Here is a 24,042-nt window from a genome sequence, read left to right as displayed (position 1 = left end):
CGGATCTGAAGAAGTGAGTGGTGACTCACAAAAACTCATACAGACAGACCAACGGCTACAAATGGAAAAGGAAGGGGTGTTGAGGGGACATATGAAGGAATTCTCACTGGACAATCCCTCTCCTCGTAATAATGCCAACTATTTGCCAGTTGCCCAGTGAGAAGAACACCTGGCTTTGTTAAGAAGAGGCAACAAGAGGGGGAGGGAAGAATATTACCTTGCAGATACAATCTCGTCTCTTTGGGTTAGTTGGTGCAACATGAAACTATAGGGATGAATGAAATAATTCCACTCCAATTGCTACTTGCTGCACATATCATAAGATCCTTGAAAGCAGAGCAAGTTGTGCACCACAACAGCCTTTCACCTTGAACCTCTTTCATAGCACCATTGTAATATTCCAAACACTTAATTGTTTAAATCGTAACAGCTGCCGCTGTAATATCAGCTCAGAGTTCCTGGCACAGTCCTTAGCTGCTTATTGCCCTCAGGAGCCTGACGGAAAGATATTAGTAGCCGAAGAACAGCTGAATAGGAAGAATCGGGCACAGCCATTGTTGTCCACCCACATGCAGGGGGAGAAATATTATTTTCTTCTCGGTTAGAGACAAAATACAAACAAGAAAAACCCAAGGCCATTAAAAGAGCTTCGCAATCACTGCAAGTCACTGCATCAGTGACATTGGGAATAAGTCAGCGCTGTACCACGGGGGGGGGGGCAGCGTGGGTGCCGGTGCGTAACTTGGCCCACACATGCAGGCGCACCTGCATGTGTGCGCCAAGTTATACATCGGCGGCTGCACTTCCCCCCTGGCTGCGTCAGCCTGGAACGCCTGATTCGGACGCTGCCGTGCACAATTTAGTTTTGGACATGTTTGGGACACCTGATTTGGATGCCGCCACAAACAACCCTAGTACAAATCTTAACACCGCCCGTGGCGCCACGGACTAAATAAAAGGGTAATGGGTTCTGGGCCGGGATGTGTCCGTGAATAGGAAGGGTCCGGATTGGACCCTTCCTCCGGACAGACAATAGGAGGGACCAATCAGCAGGCGCGAAGCGCCTGCCGATTGGTCCCTCCGATTCCCATCCCCGAGTAACTGCATTGCGCGGCTGGCGGGTGCTCCCTGGCCGGCGGCCTGGCGCGGCGGGAGGCGCCTCCTCCAACATCAACCCGCAGCCTGCCGCCAAGCCGCTGGCTGCACTCGCTCCCCGCCGCCACCTCCTCCAACATCAACAAGGAGCCCCGCAGCCCGCCAACAAGCCGCTGGCCGCCCTGAAGCCGGTGGGGCCGTCAGGCCAACTCCGCGGGGTGGGGAGAAGAGCCTGAGGAGCCCTCGACGACCAGCCAGGGCAGCCGGAAGGACGGAGCTCAGAGAGGGAAGGAGAATGCCTCCGAATGGCTCTCCGCTCTTCCTCCCTGCTAGGCTTTAGGTAGGCTGTTCCGCAGGGGGGGGGGGGAATTAACTGCTAGGGCCCGCTGTATTCAGACAATAGCGGACATTTTCTAGTCTTTATATAAACAAAAGAAGTCATGATGCAGCTGCTCCCTTACAGGACTTTTAGATTGCAAGTGTAGTAATGAATGGGTGGTGTCTGTCCGCTACAACTCTTTTGGATTTGACACCAGACACTTCCCGTAAGCTCACGAGAGCAGTGCCCAACCCCTTCACCTGACCTTGCCAGATCTCGGAAGCTAAGCAGGGGCAGCTCCTGGTTAGCTTTTGAATGGGACATCCCCAAGGGAGGCAATGGCAAACCACCTCTGAGAAAACCCCATCCAGGATGTCTATCAGTCAGCTGAGGCTTGACTACAGGTACACTCAACAAACCTTGCTGAGGCAAATGGGCAACACAGCTGATGTCAGTGACTCCTTTGGATGGTTGCCTGAAAGACAGGCAATAAGGAAGACCCCAGGTGTGTACCCAGCATGTTACCTAGGACAGATCATCTCTTCCAGCATGACTGCTTTTTACAGAAGGCAGAACAGAGGCATGAGTTTTCCCCCTCTGTAATTACCAATGATGTTGGGTGTAAGTGGGGACCTCCAGTATGAGATCCTGGATGCTGTGGTACACATTTGTAGAAGTGAGAAGGTATGCCAGGAACCATGGGAAGACTCCTTCGCTGGAAGTAAGGGCTTTTCCCAGCAAGACATCTTTGGCCACTTCTGAACAAGCCTCATTACCCACCTCCACCAGAGAACTGGTGGAAAAGAGCAAGAATACAGCAGCATCTTAAAGATGAACAACATTTGCAGCGGGGCATGAGCTTTCATGACTCACTGCCCACTTTTTCAGACCACTCACTGCCTCATGAAAGCTCATTCCTTGTCACAAATTGTGTTCATCTTGAGAGTGCTAACATATTCTTGATATTTTCTGCTGCTCCAGACAGAATAACCTGGCTACCCATTTTGATGTTACTCCATCCAGTTGCAAAGGATAGCATAGAAAACAGGATGCAGCACATAGGATTTCGATTCAGATTGGGGCATTTTCTCCCTAATTACCAACAGAATAAGCAACACATTGCAATGAAGACATCATACCACAACTAATTTAAAAAGAAAATTATCCAGGTGTGTTTGTATAATGCAACTAAACACATCGCAATAAATGTTAAGAAGAAAATTCATTAAGTGATAAAAGAAACATTACAGAGAAGAGGAAACAGAAATGTCCAAGATTGTTAATTTTCATTTAGGTTTTTAATTTATTTTGTGTTGACATTTTTAATTCTAGTAACTAATGAAAGAGATCCGTCTCCTTACAAAATGGTCAGTTTGCTGGTTTTACTTCCCTCCTCTGCAGCATGTTTGAAGCTCAGGGTCTGTACACATCTGAGAATCCTAAAGCTGTGTCATGTAGTACCTGTGTATGTGGAATTTGTTGCCAGAGGATGCAGTGATGGCCACAGGAATATATGTTCTTAGGTGCTCATGCTTAACACCAAGTGATGCTTATCATCAAGCAGTTAATTTTTAGATATTAACTGCATTCTATTAACTCCATATTCTTCCAGCAATATGAAAAAACACTTAGCAGCTCGACATCCCCTACCATTGCTTTTACCCACAAGAGAGTCCTTCTCTTTTCCTAGCATCCCCTACTGCCAAGTTGATTCCTGGCCTATCTACTCCTCACATGTCCCTTCAGTTGGTAGCTGGCCTATAGCTGCTGCTTCCTCCCCTCTGACATCTCCAGAACTTCACAGTTTGAGAAGTTCTATCACCCAAGAAACACTAGATTCAAGTCCAACCAAATGTTGTGGTATACGCTTTCAATAGTCAAAACTCCCTTTGTCAGATAGCTTGATTCTCAAAAGCCTACAGCCCCAAAGACTGATAAACCTTATTCTTAATACAAGCTTTTGTGTGCATTCACACCTCTAAGTGGTAAAGGTAAAGGTAAAGGTATCCCCTGTGCAAGCACCGAGTCATGTCTGACCCTTGGGGTGACGCCCTCCAGCGTTTTCATGGCAGACTAATTACGGGGTGGTTTGCCAGTGCCTTCCCCAGCCATTACCGTTTACCCCCCAGCAAGCTGGGTACTCATTTTACCGACCTCGGAAGGATGGAAGGCTGAGTCAACCTTGAGCCAGACCTACATACAAGCTTATCTGAGCTTACACTCAGAATTAAACTTTGACAGTCTTAAAGGTGCCACTGAACTCAAACTTTCTTCCGCTGTTTCAGACCAACATGGTGACCCACCTGAATCTATCTAAAACCCACCTGGTTTTAACCTTAAAAGCTAATCGCAACTTGGCCCCCACATATCTGAGGGACCGTTTATCTCTATATGCCCCCCACAGGGCTCTTTGCTCTGCAGGCACTAATCTGTGGGTGATCCCTGGCCCAAGGGAAGTGCATCTGGCCTCTACCAGAGCCAGGGCTTTTTCGGTCATAGCCCTGACCTGGTGGGATGAGCTCTCAGGAGAGCTAAGGGTCCTGGCGAAGCTGTCAGAGTTCTGCAGGGCCTGTAAAACGGAGCTCTTACACCAGGTCTTTGGCCAGAGCCTGGAAGATTGAGGGCCCTCCTCAGGCAGTGTTGGAACATTAGTAAACCCCATACCCAAAGGTGGACGGTTGCCTGGATCGATTGCTTGGGGGGGGGAGGATTTTGCTGCTGCTCATCTTTTGTTGGGTTTGTAGTTTTAATGGGGATTTTATGTACGTCCTTGTAACCCACCATGCATCACTGTAGAGAGTGGCGGGCTAAAAATCAAATAATAAATACATAAAAATAGAAACCTTCCTGGTCTCTAAGGTGCTACTGGACTTCGGCCGAGCTCTTCTTCCACAGACCAGCATAGCTACCCTCTGAAACACACCACCGGCATGTTTGGTGCAGTGGTTAGGAGTGCGGACTTCTAATCTGGCATGCCGGGTTCGATTCTGCGCTCCCCCACAGGCAGCCAGCTGGGTGACCTTGGGCTCGCCACGGCACTGATAAAACTGTTCTGACCAGGCAATGATATAAGGGCTCTCTCAGCCTCACCCACCCCACAGGGTGTCTGTTGAGGGGAGAGGAAAGGGAAGGCGACTGTGAGCCGCTTTGAGCCTCCTTCGGGTAGGGAAAAGCGGCATATAAGAACCAACTCTTCTTCTTCTTCTTCTTAGTGGGAAACCCAAATCAATGAAGTTGGATGGAAGCTTCAGAGTAAGGGATGCTAATTCTAGCAAAGAGGAGGCAAGTGGGAAGAAGGAGGCTCAGAGGGTCTGGATACTGTTTTGCTGATCAAATACCCCCATAGAGGCTGCTGCATTCTTCTCTGGAACTCTTTCCGCACTGTGCAACTATACGGGAGGAAAGGGACTCATGATCTTGCTGGTAGTGTCGATGTGGCAAAGCACTGAGCATCCCTAAGAGTCAGTAAAGCTTGTGAAAACCAGGGACACAAACGTCTTTATTGGACTTTAGAAACTCAACGGCACTTTGATGTGCTTGATGCCTTTTGTGAGCTCTCAGGCAGCCTGGATTATTTTAAAGGGAAAAAAGCAGCATAAATGATTCTTTTTAATACTCAGAACCCATCCTGCACTCGACTCATTAAATTTACAAGATGCTATTCTGAAGTGTATTTTAATCATCACAGGCAAGCTCAATTATAGAACTGCATTTTGAAGCTTCTCCATTTGAAACGTTTCAGTATATTCCATGCTAGAAATAGATGTACAAAATATCTGCGGCTTAAAAATCCTGATTGCAAAGAAGTGGAAGTGGGACTTCCCACCTACAGTTACATGATGCCTGCATGAAATTATGGGACTCCACGCAACAGTAATGGAGAACCTAGCAAGCTTTATCATCCTGGCAGAGGCAGACAAGGGATGGCCTTCTACGAAAATTGACATTTTGTATACTATCTGAATATTGATTACAAGGGTCGTTCCGCATTAGTCCAAAATAGCACAATGGTTACTAATTGAAATCGCTACAGTTTTGCCGTTATGCACAACGTCATTGACAATCTGCAACCCTCCTGAAACCGATCCGCAAAAAGTGCTTTGTTGTAGCGCTTTCAGGGAAATCCCAAAAAGTGGATTCACCCTCCGGAAAGCGCTACACTCCTGCAAGCAATCTGCAACACTAGCAGGAAAGTTCTGTGCATTACCATTGTTGCGGTTTCTGCAAAGTCCCTCCCCCTGGCTCTCTCCTCTGATCTTCCGGCGAAGCGATCGCCATTTTTTTTTCTCTGAGCGAGCGGAGATCAACGCACCGGCGAGCCTTCGTTTACCCAGTGAGGCTTCCCCGGCTGCAGTCCTTATGTTTAAAGTCACCAAGCACAAGCATCGCAGAGGCCCGTTTGCTGGTTTATTTTCACTTTATTTTTCACACTGTTTTCGGCCGAAAATTGCGCCCGTGAGTGGGGGGGATTTTTTTTTTTCACTCGGGGGGAGCGTGGTAACGATGAAACGGCAGCTCAAACATCACCTGCTAGCTGGATGGGTCTCTCCATTGCAACGAATCAACGCATATTCGTTGCAACGTGTGTGTTTTTTTGTTTTTTTTTAAACCTTCCTTAAAGGGAAAGGGGCTGTTTGGGAGCATGATAACGGCCGCCCATTGGCTGCTTGACGGCCAGGGGCAGGACACAGCTCAGCAATAGCGCTTCCTTTCTAGCGATTTTTGCTGCGACCGGAACCCTGTGGGAAATGATAGAAACGCAACTGGATTCCACTACAAAGGCAGGTGTGCGTTACGCCGAATTCCACTATTTAAAATGGCGATTTTTCATTCATCAAACAATTTGCTACATGGATCCCGGTGTGGAATGGCCCCAAGTATTTCCTAAGAGCAAGCTACTTCAGGAGCCTGTGTTCAACTATGCAGGTGTCCCCTTAGGATAGACTCATCTCTCTCAGAACTACTCATCCCAATGGTTTTCTGACAAATATGGGAATCTGTCCCAACCCAAATGCTTTATGTTCTCAGTTGAGCTCATCAGTTCAGCCCAAGACAACTCCTTAGTGCAATGGTTTTCAACCTGGGGGTCGGGACCCCTTTGGGGGTCGGACCCTTTCCCAAGGCTCGCGGCAGTGTGAGCAGCTTGGCCGGGAGGGCATCACCACTGTTGCTGCTCCTCCTGCAGGCGCCCGCACTCGGCCGCCAGCCACTCCAGCAGCGCCTCCAGCGCGGCGCAATCTCCCACCAGGCGCTACAGGGTGTAAACTGCACGGAGCTTTTATTCCACTCCCAGGTCGATTCAGTCCCTCCCGTCTGCACTGAAATTGATTTCCAGTTTGATTTCCATCGATGGAAATTTTCCATCTGCAACCATCATGCCTCGACCCGCATTCACCGTACCTTTGGCTCGGAATATCAGGGAACGCTTATTTTCCGGAATATCCACCAATCCGCACCGGATGCACCAAAGGATCCACGTGTAGATGTCCTCGGCACTCGGATTAACCGGCATTCCTCCCCCCACTCCTCCCCAATGGTGACGTTACGGAACTGTCTTTTGCTGATTGGTCAACCAACCCCCACGTTTCCAGTGCTGACACTGCGTGGTTCTCTCTTGCTGATTGGTTGACAACCCCCCCCCCTTTCCAATGCTGACTGAACGTGTTTATCTCCTGCTGATTGGTCGAAAGAAAGGGGGAATAATTGTTTCACGGGTAAATACGCTGTTCAGCTCTGTTTTGAGAGCTTAGATTGTTTGAGACAGCACAGAAATGGAAAAGTGTACAAATACGGTAATAAAAAAAACATATCCAGGCGCACTCTGGTGGGAAGTACGTCAGAACATCAGGAATCGATCTGAAGAGAAACCAGAGTATGAGAACGTCAGGAATCGATTTAAACTAACGTGATGCAGATGACACAAGCATGTTAAAGCTGTTTCGTTTTGGAAATAATGTTTGTTGCAGATCACTCATAATGCCCGAGCCTGAATTGGGCGGAGATCGGCGAGAATAAAAGTGGGAAAATCAAGAGATGCAGAATAGGCCCAGGTGTCTGAGGGAGGGTGCCTGCACACAAACGCTCACGCCTGGAATAAAGTGGGTCTTAAAGGTGCCCCTGGACTCAATTTTTGCCCTTCCATATCATTCGTTTTCGTTACTCGGTTCGTACCCTGCCCTTCTCTCCAAGGGGGTCCCAAAGTGGCCAACATCGCTCCTCTTCCATTTCATCCACACAACAGCCTTGCGGGGTAGATCAAGATAGAGCGTTCGTCTGTCTGGAGCAGCAGAAAAGAGCGAGATCAGCATGGTGGGACAAGAGGCAGAACTGAACTGAGAAACCCCAGAAAAAAACCATTTTATATATAATCATGAACTATGGATCTTCATGCCATTGGTCAGTTTCGGCTTAATTTCTGGGAAAGAACCCGTGCATAATTTCATGGTTGGGGGTCACCACAACATGGGGACCTGTATTAAAGGGTCGTGACATTAGGAAGGTGGAGAACCGCTGCCTTAGTGCATGAACGTGATTTAGTGCTGTGTGCTGGAAAACCAGCGTCAAGACCCTGTTTTCCAGATCTTGCCATGTAATGTTTCTTTGACCAGTCTTCACAGTGGTCATGTGATGTTCCCTTGACCTGTTTTTTTGCCTTGTTTTAACTGTGTAGTAGTTCTATTTAAATTAAGAAACCTCTTTCTCATTATATCTCTTGACAGCATTTTATTATTTTGACCTTGCTTGGCTGACGTATTCTTTTACAAATGCTTGTAGTGTCTAGGTTGTTGTGCACACACCTGTGTGTGGGAAACTCGGCTTGGGAAACTGCAGGGCCTGGTACATTGTGAAACACACCAATATTCAAACTGGGAGAGGTGGTTGCAGGGAAGCATAAAAAGATATGCTTGTAAGCTGGCTTTTGAGTTTCAGCAAGGAAAACCCTTGCTTCCGTTCACCATTTCTCTTAAACTGTGCATCCCCATGGGCTGTTCTTACATCTCCTCCTAGAAACAGATGGAGCTGCTGCCTGCCCCTGCTGTAGGAGGTAAGGGGGAGCGGGCGTGTGGGGATCAGGCCATGTTGGTGAAGAGCAGCAAAGTTAAGTGATGCCCTTCATGCCACAGGGCAGCTCTTCCGCTGCCAGAGCAGGGGCATAAAGTGAGTGTGGCAGCAATAACAACTTTGCCCTGTAATGCAATCAAATAAAGATTTTTAAAAAATTCTCCCCCATCCTTAGATTCCTAAGGCACTCAAATCACCCAAAAAAGGGGTTTTTGTTTTCTTCTGTTGATGTTTTTATTTTCTTCTTTAAAATTCAAGTACAACAATACAGGCTAGATATCAGGAAAAAATTTTTCACAGTCTGAGTAGTTCAGCAGTGGAATAGGCTGCCTAAGGAGGTGGTGAGCTCCCCCTCACTGGCAGTCTTCAAGCAAAGGTTGGATACACACTTTTCTTGGATGCTTTAGGATGCTTAGGGCTAATCCTGCGTTGAGCAGGGGGTTGGACTAGATGGCCTGTATGGCCCCTTCCAACTCTATGATTCTATGATTCTATGTGTGCTCAGTCACCAACATGCAGGAAGACAACACACATTAGCCACCATTACAAAAATGTTTTCCTGTACACATTTACAAAGCGCTCCATAGCTGTGTTTAGGTGCTGGAGACGGAGGAGGTGGGGGGGGGGTGGAGTCTATTTTCAACTTTCTGGACCATCCTTAGAAAACCGCTGCTGATGCTACTGCAGATTAGCATTGTAATCCAATTGTGCGTGTGTGTGTGTGTGTTTATGGAGAAATAGGTGGGAGGAGAGGCAGACTATCGGTTGGAGCTGATTGAGGCAGGAAACAAAGGAGGAAGCCAACTCCTCTTGAGTTTCTTCATTGGGTAAACATGAATTCCAAGGGGAGGGGGAGGAATCAGATTTTAACAGTATTCACAAATCACATGGCAAACAGGGAGTGCACCTGAATAGCAAGATTTCAGTGTAAAATGCTTGTGATTCCATTTAACAATAAGGTCGTAAAGAAATTTCTTGTCAACTATGACTTTGCTTATTGAGAACTCTACAGAGGCCTGACATCCAATCAATCAGTTCTGAAGATCAGACTGGACCAGCCCTTACTTGACGGCATTTAAAACTTGGAAGGGAGGCTCAGCACCATGTGTTCCTGGGAGCAGAAATGTGAATCTCATGACCTCATGGAGAAAAATAAAGACTTTCACAAGTTACAATACTTTACTGTTAACATTCATAAAGTAGAAGAATTAGTCAACTGAGGGTGAACATCTTTTGGAACAGGTCTAATTGAAGGATGTAGAATCAATGCATCAAATTCCCAGCTGAAGATACTGTATGATTCAGGCACATCCCCGAGTCATAAAAACTGCAGTCTCATTCGACAGACAATGGTAACACTTTGTCAACACTGTCAACACTTCCAATGACTGTACTTTCTTAGCTAAATAAGCGAAACTTTTCCAGATAAAGGTTTGCTTTTCTTTTGGCTTTTGAAGAACCTCACATTTAAATAGAACTCAACGTTCCTGGGCAGCGACATGCGGGAGACAATGTTCCTTCAGATATCCAGGGTGTAAACTGCACGGAGCTTTTATTCCAACCCCAGATCGATTCAGTCCCTGCCCTCTACACAGAATGCGATTTCCGTTTGGATTTTGGGCGATTTTAATTTTCCTTCTGCAGCAAGAAGGATTGATCCGGAGTGACCCTACCTTTATTGTGCGATATCTTGGAGTGCTGAAAATCCTGAATAAAGAAAGCTCCGTGGTAGAGAACCTCTGATAGGTGTCATGTGACACGCTTGCCTTAAAGGAGAAGCCCCTAATTTCTCTCAACTTCTGTCGGTCCTGGACTTTTTCTCCCTTCTCTGCCTTTTTCAATCCTCTCCCCCACCCCCTCCAAGAAAAGAAAGAGGCTCCCTGCTTGGCTCCTCTTCCCCCCCCCCTTCAAGAAAAGAAAGAAAGAGGCTTGGCTCCCTCCCCCTTCTGAACTACCCTAATCACCTGCAGAAGACTTTCCTGTTTCAATGGGGAGGAGGGGGAGAGAGAAAGACCCGAGTTTAAAGCGATCTGAATTCAACAGGATTGACAATGGAATAAAGAAAGTGCAGACTCTGCCCTGGTCTCCAGCTGTGTTGGATTCTGAATGTCAAAACCAACTCAAACTGGGTTTAGGAGTGAACTGGTAGTGAGTGTAATTGCTGTAATTACATGTGCTTCCTACAGCTGGCCTCAACCAACAGTCTATCCATAGCAGTCCAAACAAGTTTCAAGTAGAGTGCACTGTATTTGTGCCAATCATTTCTCAGACAAGACACTTTTCTGACACTGGATTAAAACCTTAGTACTTTTTGCTGTACTTAAACTCTCTAAAAACATTTATGCAAAGGGAGTGGGGTGTCCTGCAGTACTAACAGAGTCGATGGCATTTGGTCCACAAACAAGGAAGCAGACAGTTCAGTTTATCATTTTGAAATTAATGGTTTAGTAGGAGATGCAAGGACACAGCTATTTGCTAAAGGGACAGGGATTGAAGAATATTAGAAGCAATGAGCACAGTTGGTAGATTTGTAAAGAGCACCTACCAAAAAAGCCATGTGCAATGGCCTTCCCAAGTATCCCATCCAGAACACGACAGAGTGAAATGGCTATTCATGAATTACTTATACAGCCTCCAATATGCTAAAACTCTTAGCAGCTTTTCAAAATTTAATAATGACAATTATATGGCAGAGACTGGATGATGTATCCATGTACATTGCAGAGAAATGTGTTTCACGCTAAGAAGAAAAATCCTTAAAAATTGCAAATTAAAGTGAAAGTACAGCCAATGAAGCTAAAGCTACTGGGGGACAACTGAGATGCTCAGGGCCATTCTGCACCAGGATCTATGTGGCAAATTGGAATCCAGTTGCGTTTCTATCGTTTCCCACAAATGTCCGGTCTCGGCAAAAATCGCTAGCCAGGAAGCGATATTGCCGCACTTTGTCCCACCCCTGGCCGTCAAGCAGTCAATGGGTGGCCAGTATCATGCTCCCAAAAAGCCCCTTTCCCTTTAAGGGAGGTTTATTTAAAAAAAAAACACGTTGCAACGAATCTGCGTTGATTCATTGCAACGGAGAGACCCATCTTGATAGCAGGTGGTGTTTAAGCTGCCGTTTCATCGTTGCCACGCTCCCCGCGAGTAAACTCCCCCCCCCCCGCACGGGCGTGATTTTCAGCCGAAAATACACTGAAAAATAAAGGGAAAATAAACCAGCAAACGGGGCTGTGTGTTGTTTCGTGCTTGGTGACTTAAAACAGCTCTGGGGAGGGACTGCAGACAGGGAAGCCTTGCTGGGTAAACGGAGGCTCGCCGGTGCGTTGATCTCTGCTCGCTCCGAGAAAAAAAAAACGGCGATCGCTTCGCTGGAAGATCAGAGGAGAGAGCTAGGGGGAGGGACTTTGCAGAAACCGCAACAATGGTAATGCACAGAACTTTCCTGCTAGTGTTGCAGATTGGTTGCAAGAGTGTAGCGCTTTCCGGAGGGTGAATCCACTTTTTGGGATTTCCCTGAAAGCGCTACAACAAAGCGCTTTTTGCGGATCGGTTTCGGGAGTGTTGCAGATTGTCAACGACGTTGTGCATAACAGCAAAACAGTAGCGATTTTAATTTGTAACCATTGTGCTATTTAAAACGAGTGCGGAATGACCCTCAGTATAGCTACCCTCACTCCCACCATGGTGATAGAAAGTAATGTAATCAAACATTGCAGCAACACACAAGAAATCGTAGGGGGAAAGGCAAGCCTCCGACATCTCTTTGCAAAGGCATTAAAAGGGACGAAGGGTTTACAAAAAGAAAAGCCCTCTGAGGACTAAACTGTCATTTCGCATTGGAAAGGAGGCAACTGGCTTTCCCCTGCTGTGATTTCTTGCATTTCGCTTTCCCTCTCTGAATAAAAATCAGCCTGCTGGAGCCAGGCCACAAGGCGGAAGAGTTAAGGAGGTCACTTTGGGGCAGGCAGTGCTGAGAGAATGCTGGGACCAATGTTAGCCAAAATGTTCACAGAGCTGTTATCTTCGCAGGGCTCAGGAGGAAGAGCCAGTGGGCAGCTTCTGACATGGCTTTCAAAAGCTGCTTTCCCACTGGGCTCCCATGGTGGGTGCTGATTGGAGAAATGGGACAGAATAAAAAAACAAACCCGCCCACCGCCGAAGCATTCTAGCTGTGCAATACTGGCAAAACATTCCAGGGAAGTAGATCACCCTGAAGGAAAAGAGAAGCAGGAGTCTTTCCACAGCTACAATCCATTGGAATGGTTCAGCAGGAGAATCCCACGGACTGTTCAGAAACAAATAAGCTGAAATAAGCCTTTCTTCATATGTCTTGGTCTCCAAACCTCTCACCATCTTTGTGGCCCTCCTCTGGACACGTTCCAGTTTGTCAACATTCCTCTTCTACTGGGGTGCCCAAAACTGGACTCCAAATGAGGCCGAAACAGAGCAGGGAAAAGCGGTACCATCACCTCCCGTGATCTGGACACCTGTTTGATACAGCCCAATGTTGATTTATTCAAGGTGTAAGCTTTCGAGTGCAAGCACCCTTCATCAAACTATGATCTTCTCTGTATACAGCTGTACTTGGTTATGACACAGTGCACTGATATAACAGAATTGATTTTTGCTATATATTCCCTGTCATGTAAGAAGATCATAGTCTGACGAAGGGTGCTTGGTCTTAAAGTTGGTCTTAAAGGTGCTACTGGACTCTGAGTTTATTGTGCTACTTCAGACCAACACGGCTACTCATTTGAATCTAGCCCAATGTTGTATGTCTTATTCCACAGAGTACTTGCCTTCCATTTCAAAGTCAAAGGAAGCCCCAAAATAGTGCATTGTCAGATGTGCCTGCTTAAAATACAAAATTTTATAATCAGACGAACTCACCATTAAGCAACTATGATCTAGACATATGCATCCTAAATCTCCTATTAATGACCTAGTATTGTAGAGTTATCAAAGAACTTTTGAGTGCTCAAAGAACTTTCCGGAAAACTTGAACAACCCTTGTCCATCATCTTCGGAACCTCGTTAAGGACTGGAGATGTCCCGGAGGACTGGAAGAGAGCAAATGTTATTCCGATCTTCCAAAAAGGGAGGAAGGATGACCCGGGAAACTACAGACCAGTGAGTCTGACCTCTGTTGCGGGGAAGATAATGGAGCAGATATTAAAGGGAGCGATCTGCAAACATCTGGAGGACAATTTGGTGATCCAAGGAAGTCAGCATGGATTTGTCTCCAACAGGTCCTGTCAGATCAACCTGGTTTCCTTTTTTGACCAAGTAACAGGTTTGCTGGATTGTGGAAATTCGGTTGATGTCGTTTACTTGAATTTTAGTAAAGCTTTTGATAAGGTCCCCCATGATGTTCTGATGGATAAGTTGAAGGACTGCAATCTGGATTTTCAGATAGGGAGGACTGGCAAATACTTCGGAAGATAGAGACAGAGTTCAATGAGATCTGAACACAATGCAAAAATGGGCAAATGAGAATAAGATGCAATTTAATAAAGATAAGTGTGAAGTTCTGCATCTGGGTCAGAAAAATGAAAAGCATGCCTACTGGATGGGGGATACGCTTCTAGGTAACACTGTGTGTGAACGAGACCTTGGGGTACTTGTGGATTGTAAACTAAACATGAGCAGGCAGTGTGATGCAGCGGTAAAGAAGGCAAATGCCATTTTGGGCTGTATCAACAGGGGCATCACATCAAAATCACAAGATGTCATAGTCCCATTGTATACGGCACTGGTCAGACCACACCTGGAGTACTGTGTGCAGTTCTGGAGGCCTCACTTCAAGAAGGACCTACGTGGGATTTACTTGGGATATTTACTTATGTACTACTCGTATGTACTACTCGTTACCACTGCTTCGCTGTATTCTCACATAGATTCCTTGATCTTGTTTGTATCACCTACCTGTCATGAACCCTTTTTTCCTGACCCATAGTTTCCACCCCTTTTGATGTTCACCTCATTGCTTTGTGCTCCTGGATCCCCCATGAACCTTCCTGGGGCTGCTTGACATCACCCCTCCCATCCCTCTGTTGCATTTCAAGGCTCCCTCCCACGTTCCCTCCCTTATCGCCTCTCGCAGGGATGGCCTTGCTGGGAGCTCAGACTAAATTCCAGATGTCCGGATGGACAGAGGAAACTGTATTGCCCTTTCGGAAACTGTATTGTCCTTTCGGGGTGAATTGGTGTTCCTGCCAAAAGTAGCCCCTGTGGCCATCATGGGGAACCTTATCAAAAGCTTTACTAACCCCCCTTCCTCAACGTCTCTGTCAAGATTCCTGTCTGTGAGCAGTTTGTGAAGTGCTGATCTGTGTCCTGATTCCCCAAAATAAAGACTTCTACTTAAAGCTTCATCCAGAGGCACAAGAGTGATGTCTGTTGCGTGAATCATCTGGGTCTCAACTGCTTGGTTTCTGGCACTACCTTTGTAATCTGTGCTTATTTCTGACCACCTAGAGCAGGGGTAGTCAAACTGCGGCCCTCCAGATGTCCATGGACTACAATTCCCAGAAGCCCCTGCCAGCGAATGCTGGCAGGGGCTCCTGGGAATTGTAGTCCATGGACATCTGGAGGGCCGCAGTTTGACTACCCCTGACCTAGAGGCTGGCAACCCAAATTCAGAAATACTTTCCTGCCTCTGAGTTACACAGACCAAAAATGTCAGTGACTCAATCTGTGGTCCAGGTTCTAAATCATGACAGACACTAACTCCTGACTTGCAGAATTATAAATCATGACACACCAATTCTAGAACTGCAGCCGACAGATCCCTGCAGACTATTATGAATTAAACAGCGGGATGACGTGATTCAAATGAACCTTCTTTTTGAAGTGCATGCCTGGCTCCAATATCATTTTTATGTAAGGCTGCAAACATTCATTTAGAGTGGTTGCAACATGACAAGTACCCTTGAACTTCACTCACAACATTTGTGGGGATTATCTATAATTCTGCTCTCTGCATTCTTTCCCGAGGAAAGAGAATGTTCAGGAAAGAAAGCACAAATGAGCATTTTAAAACTGGATTCCATAATCAATAGAGATTTTCTGAGCTAGACCCTGGAATTGAAGGAGAGCACTCAAATATATGAGCCTCTTGTGGCGCAGAGTGGTAAGGCAGCCGTCTGACAGCTTTGCCCATAAGGCGGGGAGTTCGATCCCAGCAGCCGGCTCAAGGTTGACTCAGCCTTCCATCCTTCCGAGGTCGGTAAAATGAGTACCCAGCTTGCTGGGAGGTAAACGGTCATGACTGGGGAAGGCACTGGCAAACCACCCCGTATTGAGTCTGCCATGAAAACGCTGGAGGGCGTCACCCCAAGGGTCAGACATGACTCGGTGCTTGCACAGGGGATACCTTTACCTTTACCTTACTCAAATATACATGTGTGAAAATGACTTTTATAAGTTGGCAGGATACCGGAGGTTGGATCCAGAGCACAAATGCTGCTTGTGTTAGAGATCCTGTGCCAGTGGAAACATGAAAAAAAAAATCCACAGCCTGCATGGATTGCAGAAATGGGCTGCCCCACAGGCCTCCCAGCCGGAATCGGACCAGCACAAAGGCTCCACACTTCCCGTCCACCCACCCCCGTCCTCTCCAGCTCTCTCAGGGGCCAGAGCAAGGGCCTGACGCTGTAGTGCGCTGCTCCTCTACCATCCCCACTCATTCTGGCGCAGCAGGGGCCACGGAGGGCGCAGGGCCCCCCTCCTCTGCCTTCGTCCTCTTTCACTGTTTCCCCAACATGGAAACTGTAGGCCTGGCGGTCCCCTAGGGATTAAGTGGAATTTTCATTTCTGATCTCTCCTTACCCTCTATTTTAAGGGGTGTACAGCTGCCTCGAGTGGGCAGGACTAGTTGGTATTTCTAGTCAGGATGCCAAAAGATCTTCCCAACAATGTGGAACCTGCATGCTGACATTTGCCAGTGCTTGGACCCTCCACCGGAATGCCTTAAATGTATCATCAGTTTGAGCACGCAGCGCCTCCCGACCAGCCCACCAACTCCCATGTCTGCCTGCTGCCACTTGCCACAATTACTGTGCGAGGCTGCCTGCCGGCACGCCAGGTAGGCAACCAGCCAAGGCAGCCTTCCAAGTCGCGTGGGAGGGGCCAGATGCTCCTTTGCCTGCCTCGAAGTCCCGGACTCTCCTGGGAGGGGGGAAGCCTTCGAGGCTGCTCCTTTGCCCCCCCCCAAGCGCCGGACTCACCCAGGAGGGGGGCGGGGGGAAACCTTCGTGGCGGGCAAAGGGGCAGCAACCACTGGGATGCAGCGGGGCTGCTCCTTTGCCCGGCCAAAGCCCCGAAGTTGGGTGTGAGGGGGACAGGGAGGAGGCCTTCTAGCGCCCATTGTATCACCACATACAATGGCCTTTACATCGAGTCTGAAATAAATACAGTCTTCCCTCCTGAGCCTCTACATCCCATTGTCTGCTAATGCAGCTGTGGATGCAAGTTTAGTTAGATGGACGTCTATAATAATAATAATAATAATAATAATCAATTCTGTGACAGTCTCAGATTTTTCTGCCAGCAACTGCACCAAAGATTCACTCACAGCAGAAGCCAATGGCATCTATGTAGCCTCAGACCTCCTTCCCAATCTGTCATGGGCACTGGGAATGCAGGCAGAGCTTAATTCTAGGACTCACCTTCATTCCAGGGGGGGGGTGAGGGGGGAGACACACCATTGTCTGACCCCTGAATTTCCCCATGCTCAGTGCGGAAACTTGGCAAGCAAGGGTCACTGCCAGCACTTGACAGGAATAGTCGCTGGTGGTGGTGCTCGGCAGCAGCGCTTGGAAGAGATGCTCAGTGGCGACCGCTTGGTGGTGGTGCTCAGAGGCGGTGTTCGGCAGGCACTGATCACCAGCAGGCACCCAGTGGTGGCTGCTTGGGGGTGGGCACTTGGGGGCGATGCTCGGGGTCAGCACTCCTTCTGTCATCACAGACTCTTGGTTCCAGGCTGCCCTTGGGTTGCTGGCATTGATCGAGAGACTCCGCCAACATCAGTGCACAGAGCAGAGGAACCACCTCTAGGTGACTTATCCTCTGTCACCGGTGCAGATTCCTCCTCCAAGTTCCACCAGGACTGGCACTGAACGCACCGGGCGGCTACTGGCCACATAGCGGCTATGGGCTGCTTGGGCTCTCTCTATTTATGGCCCTTGCTCCTCCCACATCACATGACTTTGGCCAGGACAGCCAGGCTCCCCTGTGAGGCGGGGAGAATACTCCTGGGATCTAAAAACCTCCTTTTAAGGCTTGCTAGTTCGTTTATGCAGCAGGATTGCAAAAACATAGTCGCATCTGGGACTGCACAGAAGCCACAAAGATGAACTTGAGTAATGGATGGCTTGAAGGCCTCATTAAGGATTTTATAAATGCTCTTTCTGCGCACTGAAAAGTGAGGGATGGCAACTCCTTGGCATGATCAATTTATCTAGGTGTGGCTGCGAAATTAATCTCCATTACATAGGAGCTATTTACAAGTGTAGGCCTCCTTAGCTCACTCTTCCTTTAAATTCTCAATGCACGCGGAGTGTCACCACAAGCCTACTGCTAATTGGAATAACATTTTTAAAAAATAGCCATGAGAAGCAACATACAAAATATCCACAGCAGTTAAAATGATTTCTGATTATTAAGCCCTGATCTACTCTGACCTGGATGGCTCAAACCAGCCTGATCTCATCAGATCTCAGAAATTGAGCAAGGTCGACCTTGGTGAGTATTTAGATGGGAGACCACTGAGGAAGTCAAGGGTCATTATGCAGAAGCAGGCAATGGAAAACCACCTTGCCTTGGCCTAGTTAGCCTTAACATCTGGAGATGTCTGGCAGTCTTCAAGCAAAGGTTGGATACACACTTTTCTTGGATGCTTTAGGATGCTTAGGGCTGATCCTGCATTGAGCAGGGGGTTGGACTAGATGGCCTGTATGGTCCCTTCCAACTCTATGATTCTATGATTCTATGACTTAAGGAAGCAGTGGTGCGCCCTCTGTTGAAAAAACATCGCCAGACCCGCGGGACCCGGCCAGTTACTGCTCAGTCTCCTCGCATCTTGAGTTTCTGGGTAAGGTGATAGAGAGGGCTGCGGCGGACCAACTACTAGCATTTCTGGAAGAAACTTCAGCCCTGGATCCATACTATCCATCTATTGGACCAGATCCCTCGCTCACTGGAGGGATGTTAGGGCCTCAGGCTGAACAAGTTGGGATTAGAATCGATTATAGAGGATGTCCAATGCTGCCTGTTATATTGCTTTACTGTTAATAGGGTAAATTATGGGGTTTTATTGTATTTTATTACTAGGGGGTAAGCCCGTTGTATCTAAGACTACAACGGGCGCTAGAGCTTGGCAGTGGGAAGAGGAAGGGGAGGAGTTGTCCAGTCTGTAACGGCATGGGGTTGTCATGTGTGTTGTGTGGGAGGTTGTGGTGGCATGGTGGCAAATGAGGGCATGGGTGTAGAGATATGGGTGTCAAGAACCTGTGGTGTAGAATGTTTGTTGAGTGTGGGAGAGGACTGACCTTTGGGAATTTTGGCATAGTGGTTACAGATGAGCTTTCCAGAGCCATGTCCTCAGATATGTGAAGGAAAAATCAGACTGGAGACTCTTCTTAGGGGAAGATTACATGGCAAACAATTCCTCCCAGTTCTGCGTCATTTCCCTTCTTGTATGAATTATGCCACAGACACCAAAATGCCCCTCTGCCCTAATACACAGGGGTAGTCACAGTACACAGGTGTCCACCCTGTTCCTTCTTCTCCATTTTTTCACTGTTGATAAAATGTTATGTGCTAACATGCTTCTTTTATGGATGCTCCTTAGAAGAAGAACGGATTATTGTACCCTGTTGTTTACTACCCAAAGGAGTCTCAAAGCGGTTTACAATCACCTTTTCCATTCATCTCCCCACAATATTCAACCTATGAGGTATGTGGGGCTGTGAGAGGTCTGAGAAAACTGGGAATGGGCCACAGTGACCCAGCAGGCCTCAGGTGTCTCAAAGCATTTTCCAATCGTCTTCCCTTTCTCTCCCCATAGCGGACTCCCCATGAGGGAGGTGGGGTAGAAAGCCTCACATGGAAGCTGGCAACCCTAAGAGGAAGACTCTCTGTGCACAGCAGTCTTGACCTTAGTAAGGTTTTTTATACTGGTTTTTTATTTGCCAGGCCAAGGTTGGAAAAAGGCATTTTAGTTCCCATATCTCTCCAGCCATTTACTTGTTCTCTATTTACAGTTTCAGGTTGTAAATATTTATTTAGATCTTTCTGCACTTTCCAGACTCACAGGACTGATGCTAGTCTGCCTGTCTGCGCAGATGAAATGCACCCAAGAGTGCTCAAAGAACTTTCCGGAGAACTTGCACAACCCTTGTCCATCATCTTCGGGACCTCTTTAAGGACTGGAGATGTCCCGGAGGACTGGAAGAGAGCAAATGTTATTCCGATCTTCAAAAAAGGGAGGAAGGATGACCCAGGAAACTACAGACCAGTGAGTCTGACCTCTGTTGTGGGGAAGATAATGGAGGAGAAGTTTAAGGGAGTGATCTGCAAACATCTGGAGGACAATTTGGTGATCCAAGGAAGTCAGCATGGATTTGTCTCCAACAGGTCCTGTCAGACCAACCTGGTTTCCTTTTTTGACCAAGTAATAGGTTTGCTGGATCGTGGAAATTCGGTTGATGTCGTTTACTTGGATTTTAGTAAAGCTTTTGATAAGATTCCCCATGATGTTCTAATGGATAAATTGAAGGACTGCAATCTGGATTTTCAGTTAGTTAGGTGGATAGGGAATTGGTTAGAGAACCACGGATTGTAAGCTAAACATGAGCAGGCAGTGGGATGCTGCGGTAAAAAAGGCAAATGCCATTTTGGGCTGTATCAACAGGGGCATCACATCAAAATCACAAGATGTCATAGTCCCATTGTATATGGCACTGGTCAGACCACACCTGGAGTACTGTGTGCAGTTCTGGAGGCCTCACTTCAAGAAGGACGTAGATAAAATTTAAAAGGTACAGAGGAGGATGATCTGGGGCCAAGGGACCAAGCCCTATGAAGATAGGTTGATGGACTTGGGAATGTTCAGCCTGGAGAAAAGGAGGTTGAGAGGGGACATGATAGCCCTCTTTAAGTATTTGAAAGGTTGTCACTTGGAGGAGGGCAGGAAGCTGTTTCCGTTGGCTGCAAAGGATATGCAGTAATGGGTATAAACGACAAGTACAACGTTATATGAAAAAAAAATTTCACAGTCAGAGTAGTTCAGCAGTGGAATAGGCTGCCTAAGGAGGTGGTGAACTCCCCCTCACTGGCAGTCTTCAAGCAAAGGTTGGATACACACTTTTCTTGGATGCTTTAGGATGCTTAGGGCTGATCCTGCGTTGAGCAGGGGGTTGGACTAGATGGCCTGTATGGCCCCTTCCAACTCTATGATTCTGTGATTTCCTTCCCTGCCTCCTGAAGCCAAGAGCATTCGTGCTCATTTGCATTGCCACCTGGGAGTTGTTGCTGGAGCCAAGCAGTTCTGAGCATGTTGCAGCATGATGAATGCCACCTACAAATCAATGCTGCATATCTCGCTGATGCAAGAGCACAAGTGTGAACAGGGTCAACTCTAGACGGGACATGGCCTGTTGATGATGACTCAGGGTTACATTCAATCAAGTCAAGCTAGGAAAACAGGATATATATTTGCAGAGCTTACCTTGCCCACCCCCATGTTAGGGTGGTAAGGTTGCCAAGCTTCATGTGGTGGCAGAAGATCTTCCAAAATTACAACTGATCTTCAAGCAAATATCTCATAGCAACTGGCATTCACTGGAGAGCTGTGCAAGAACCAGATCAGAAATCCTCAGGAGTTTAGAGTTTCCAGAATCTGGCTTAACAATTTATGGCGGTTGTTCCTGAAATTAGCAGAGAAGTTCTTGGCCTCTCTGACCGTGACAATATATCATACCTTTGAACCTACAGCTGCAGGATTGTGAGGATCATCTTGCACTACAGTCAAGGTGATGTATGGAGCATTGCCTTACGAGGTCAAAATCTACATGACACTTGAGCCTCTGTCTCCCTGGGGGCAGAGATGAGATATCGTTTTGGCTTTAACGCCAGGCTAGAAAACTCTGCCAGCCTCTGCCTCAAAGGACAAGGCAGGACTTGACAGACATTGCTGCTTCCCAAACGCTCACACCATTGTTAATAAGGTGTCATTATTTCACTGAGTAGCTTTTTGTATTATTTCTTTTATTTAATCTTTTTTTGGGGGGGTGAAACTCGTTCCAATCCCTTGTGCATGGCCTTGACACTGGCGATGTCCTCCCCCGCCCCAGGCTGCATACCCAGGTGGGTACCTTCCCCAGGCTGCATCCCCAAAATATCCTGGAATTTCTCAACGCAGATTTGGCAACCTTAGTAAAGAGGCAAATAAATATGCCATCCTACCCATTTTGATAAGTAAGCCGATCTTCAAATCAATGATGTGAGGGCTTTGATGACCCAAGAGGGGCACAAGGAGAGTTTGAACTCTGGCTAAGTTTGCAGGCTCAGTGGGCCTGAACTAGAGTTTTCCCACTTGGGCTGCACCTTAAATCACCTGTAGGTGATGCAAATGCATCTGCAGAGAGATGGAATGCTTCCTAATTGGCAAGCTGTTTGCACTTGCTTAAACCTGCTTTTAATAAATGTCCCCCAGGATCAGCAGCCCTGGTGAGACCGTACTTCAGTCTGCAGATCCAGAACCTCTTAGAGCTGAGCGGGCTGCAGGAGTCACATAGAATGCAATTTAAAAGACGGTGCACCTGCCTGCAGCAAGTATTTCAAAGCACAATATACCCTCAGTAAGGAACCCTCAACAGTGAGAACTCTAGAATCAAAAAGGGAGCTTCCATCCTTTCTTGTAAGGTTATGAACATGTCTGTAGGAACTGCAGCCTTTTGGAGGGCCAACCTCTGAGAGGGGCCTCGGGATTTCTTTGACTCGTCTCCAGACGCCCTCTGGACAAAATGGATGCTTTCAAGCAGGGGTAGTCAAACTGCGGCCCTCCAGATGTCCATGGACTACAATTCCCAGAAGCCCCTGCCAGCGAATGCTGGCAGGGGGCTCCTGGGAATTGTAGTCCATGGACATCTGGAGGGCCGCAGTTTGACTACCCCTGCAGAGTGGAGTCGATGGCATTATAACTCAATGCAGTTCCTGTCCTCCCCAGGCTCCACCCCAAATCTAGTATTGCCGGTAGTCTCTGGCCACAGACAGGGGATGGAGGGATAAGGTTGCCAGATCCAGTTTTGGGAATGGAGCTTGGAGGGGCCGGGAACCTCAGTGGGGTACAATGTTATAGAGTCCACCCTCCAAAGCACCCCTTTATCTGCAGTCTGGAGATGAGCTGCAATTCCAGGAGACCCCTAGGTGTCCAAACCAGCAGGAACTTCCCGACTGGAAATGGCAACCCTGCCCCCCTTCCCTGCTGGGGGCTCAGTGTGGATCTGGCAACCCTAATCCAAACATATCCAAGCAGATCATCTTGGCAAGAGTCGTTTGCATAACCTTGTGGGGAGTGAATCGTTTCAAACAACAGTCTAAAGTGGGGGTCGTCAACCCCTGGGCCGTGGCACGGTACCGGGCTGTGAAAGCATCAGCACCGGGCCGCCGGCGGCCGCACCACCCTCTTCCCCCCCACACACACAGCAAGAAGCTCGACGGGCCTTGAGCGAATTGGCTGTTTCTTGCTGTTTGGGGGGTGGTGGAGAGGGAGACGTGACCACTGGCACACCAGTGGGCTCAAACGTGCATGCGTGGCAGCTCCATGCATGTGCGTTTGGACAGATCTAAGGGACACTCAACCAATGCCTAACATTAGGGTTAGGAACATTCCTGGTGATTGGGGTGGGGGTTCATCCTTAGGAGTTTGGTGAAGAGGTGGGGTTCAGGTGGTTAAAGGCCATTTTCTCCAGGAAAGCTGATCTCTACTGACTGCAAGGCAGACAGATCCAGGCCCCATCTGGAGATTGGCAAGCCTGATTTTCAGTGTCAGTGTAATCTGCACTATTGATCACTTGGTGGCTTTTATCATGCCACCACTTGCTCAGAAGCAGTTATTGAAGGTTCAAGTACAGCAGGAATGTTATATTTGTAATTCATAGAATCATAGAATCATAGAGTTGGAAGGGGCCATACAGGCCATCTAGTCCAACCCCCTGCTCAACGCAGGATCAGCCCAAATTCCTGATATTTGCTTGCTATCTACCTATCTATCTACCACACTCCCTTGCAGTTCATTGTTTGAGGAATCATTGTTTGAGATCTTTATCTCAACCACCCCCCCAATTGAAGCAAACCGTTCAGCAACATCAGTCAGAGTGTTGCTGCCACTCATAACTACTCCACCAAGCTGGTTGCCATGATGGACACCGGGTCTGATCAGTTCTCTCTGCGTAGATACAATCCCCCCAGGATTAATCATTAATTACAGCCCACCCAGCAATTAAGTCCAGGAAGTTCATCAGGGCGTCTGATGGTGCATTAGGTGGGCAGTACGCCAAGCA

At 47.6% G+C, this 24,042-nt stretch overlaps 1 protein-coding gene across 5 annotated transcripts in view; it reads right to left on the bottom strand.

The window, feature by feature from the left end:
• MACROD2 (mono-ADP ribosylhydrolase 2) overlaps positions 1-24,042 on the bottom strand; it is a 1,296,381-nt gene that overhangs the window by 929,466 nt on the left and 342,873 nt on the right. The gene's annotated exons all lie outside the window — the stretch shown is intronic.

Source organism: Paroedura picta, chromosome 1 (assembly GCF_049243985.1).
Source record: "Paroedura picta isolate Pp20150507F chromosome 1, Ppicta_v3.0, whole genome shotgun sequence".
NCBI lineage: Eukaryota > Metazoa > Chordata > Lepidosauria > Squamata > Gekkonidae > Paroedura > Paroedura picta.
Note: the sequence above shows the minus strand (reverse complement) of the source record. Positions and strands in the feature narration are given on the sequence as shown.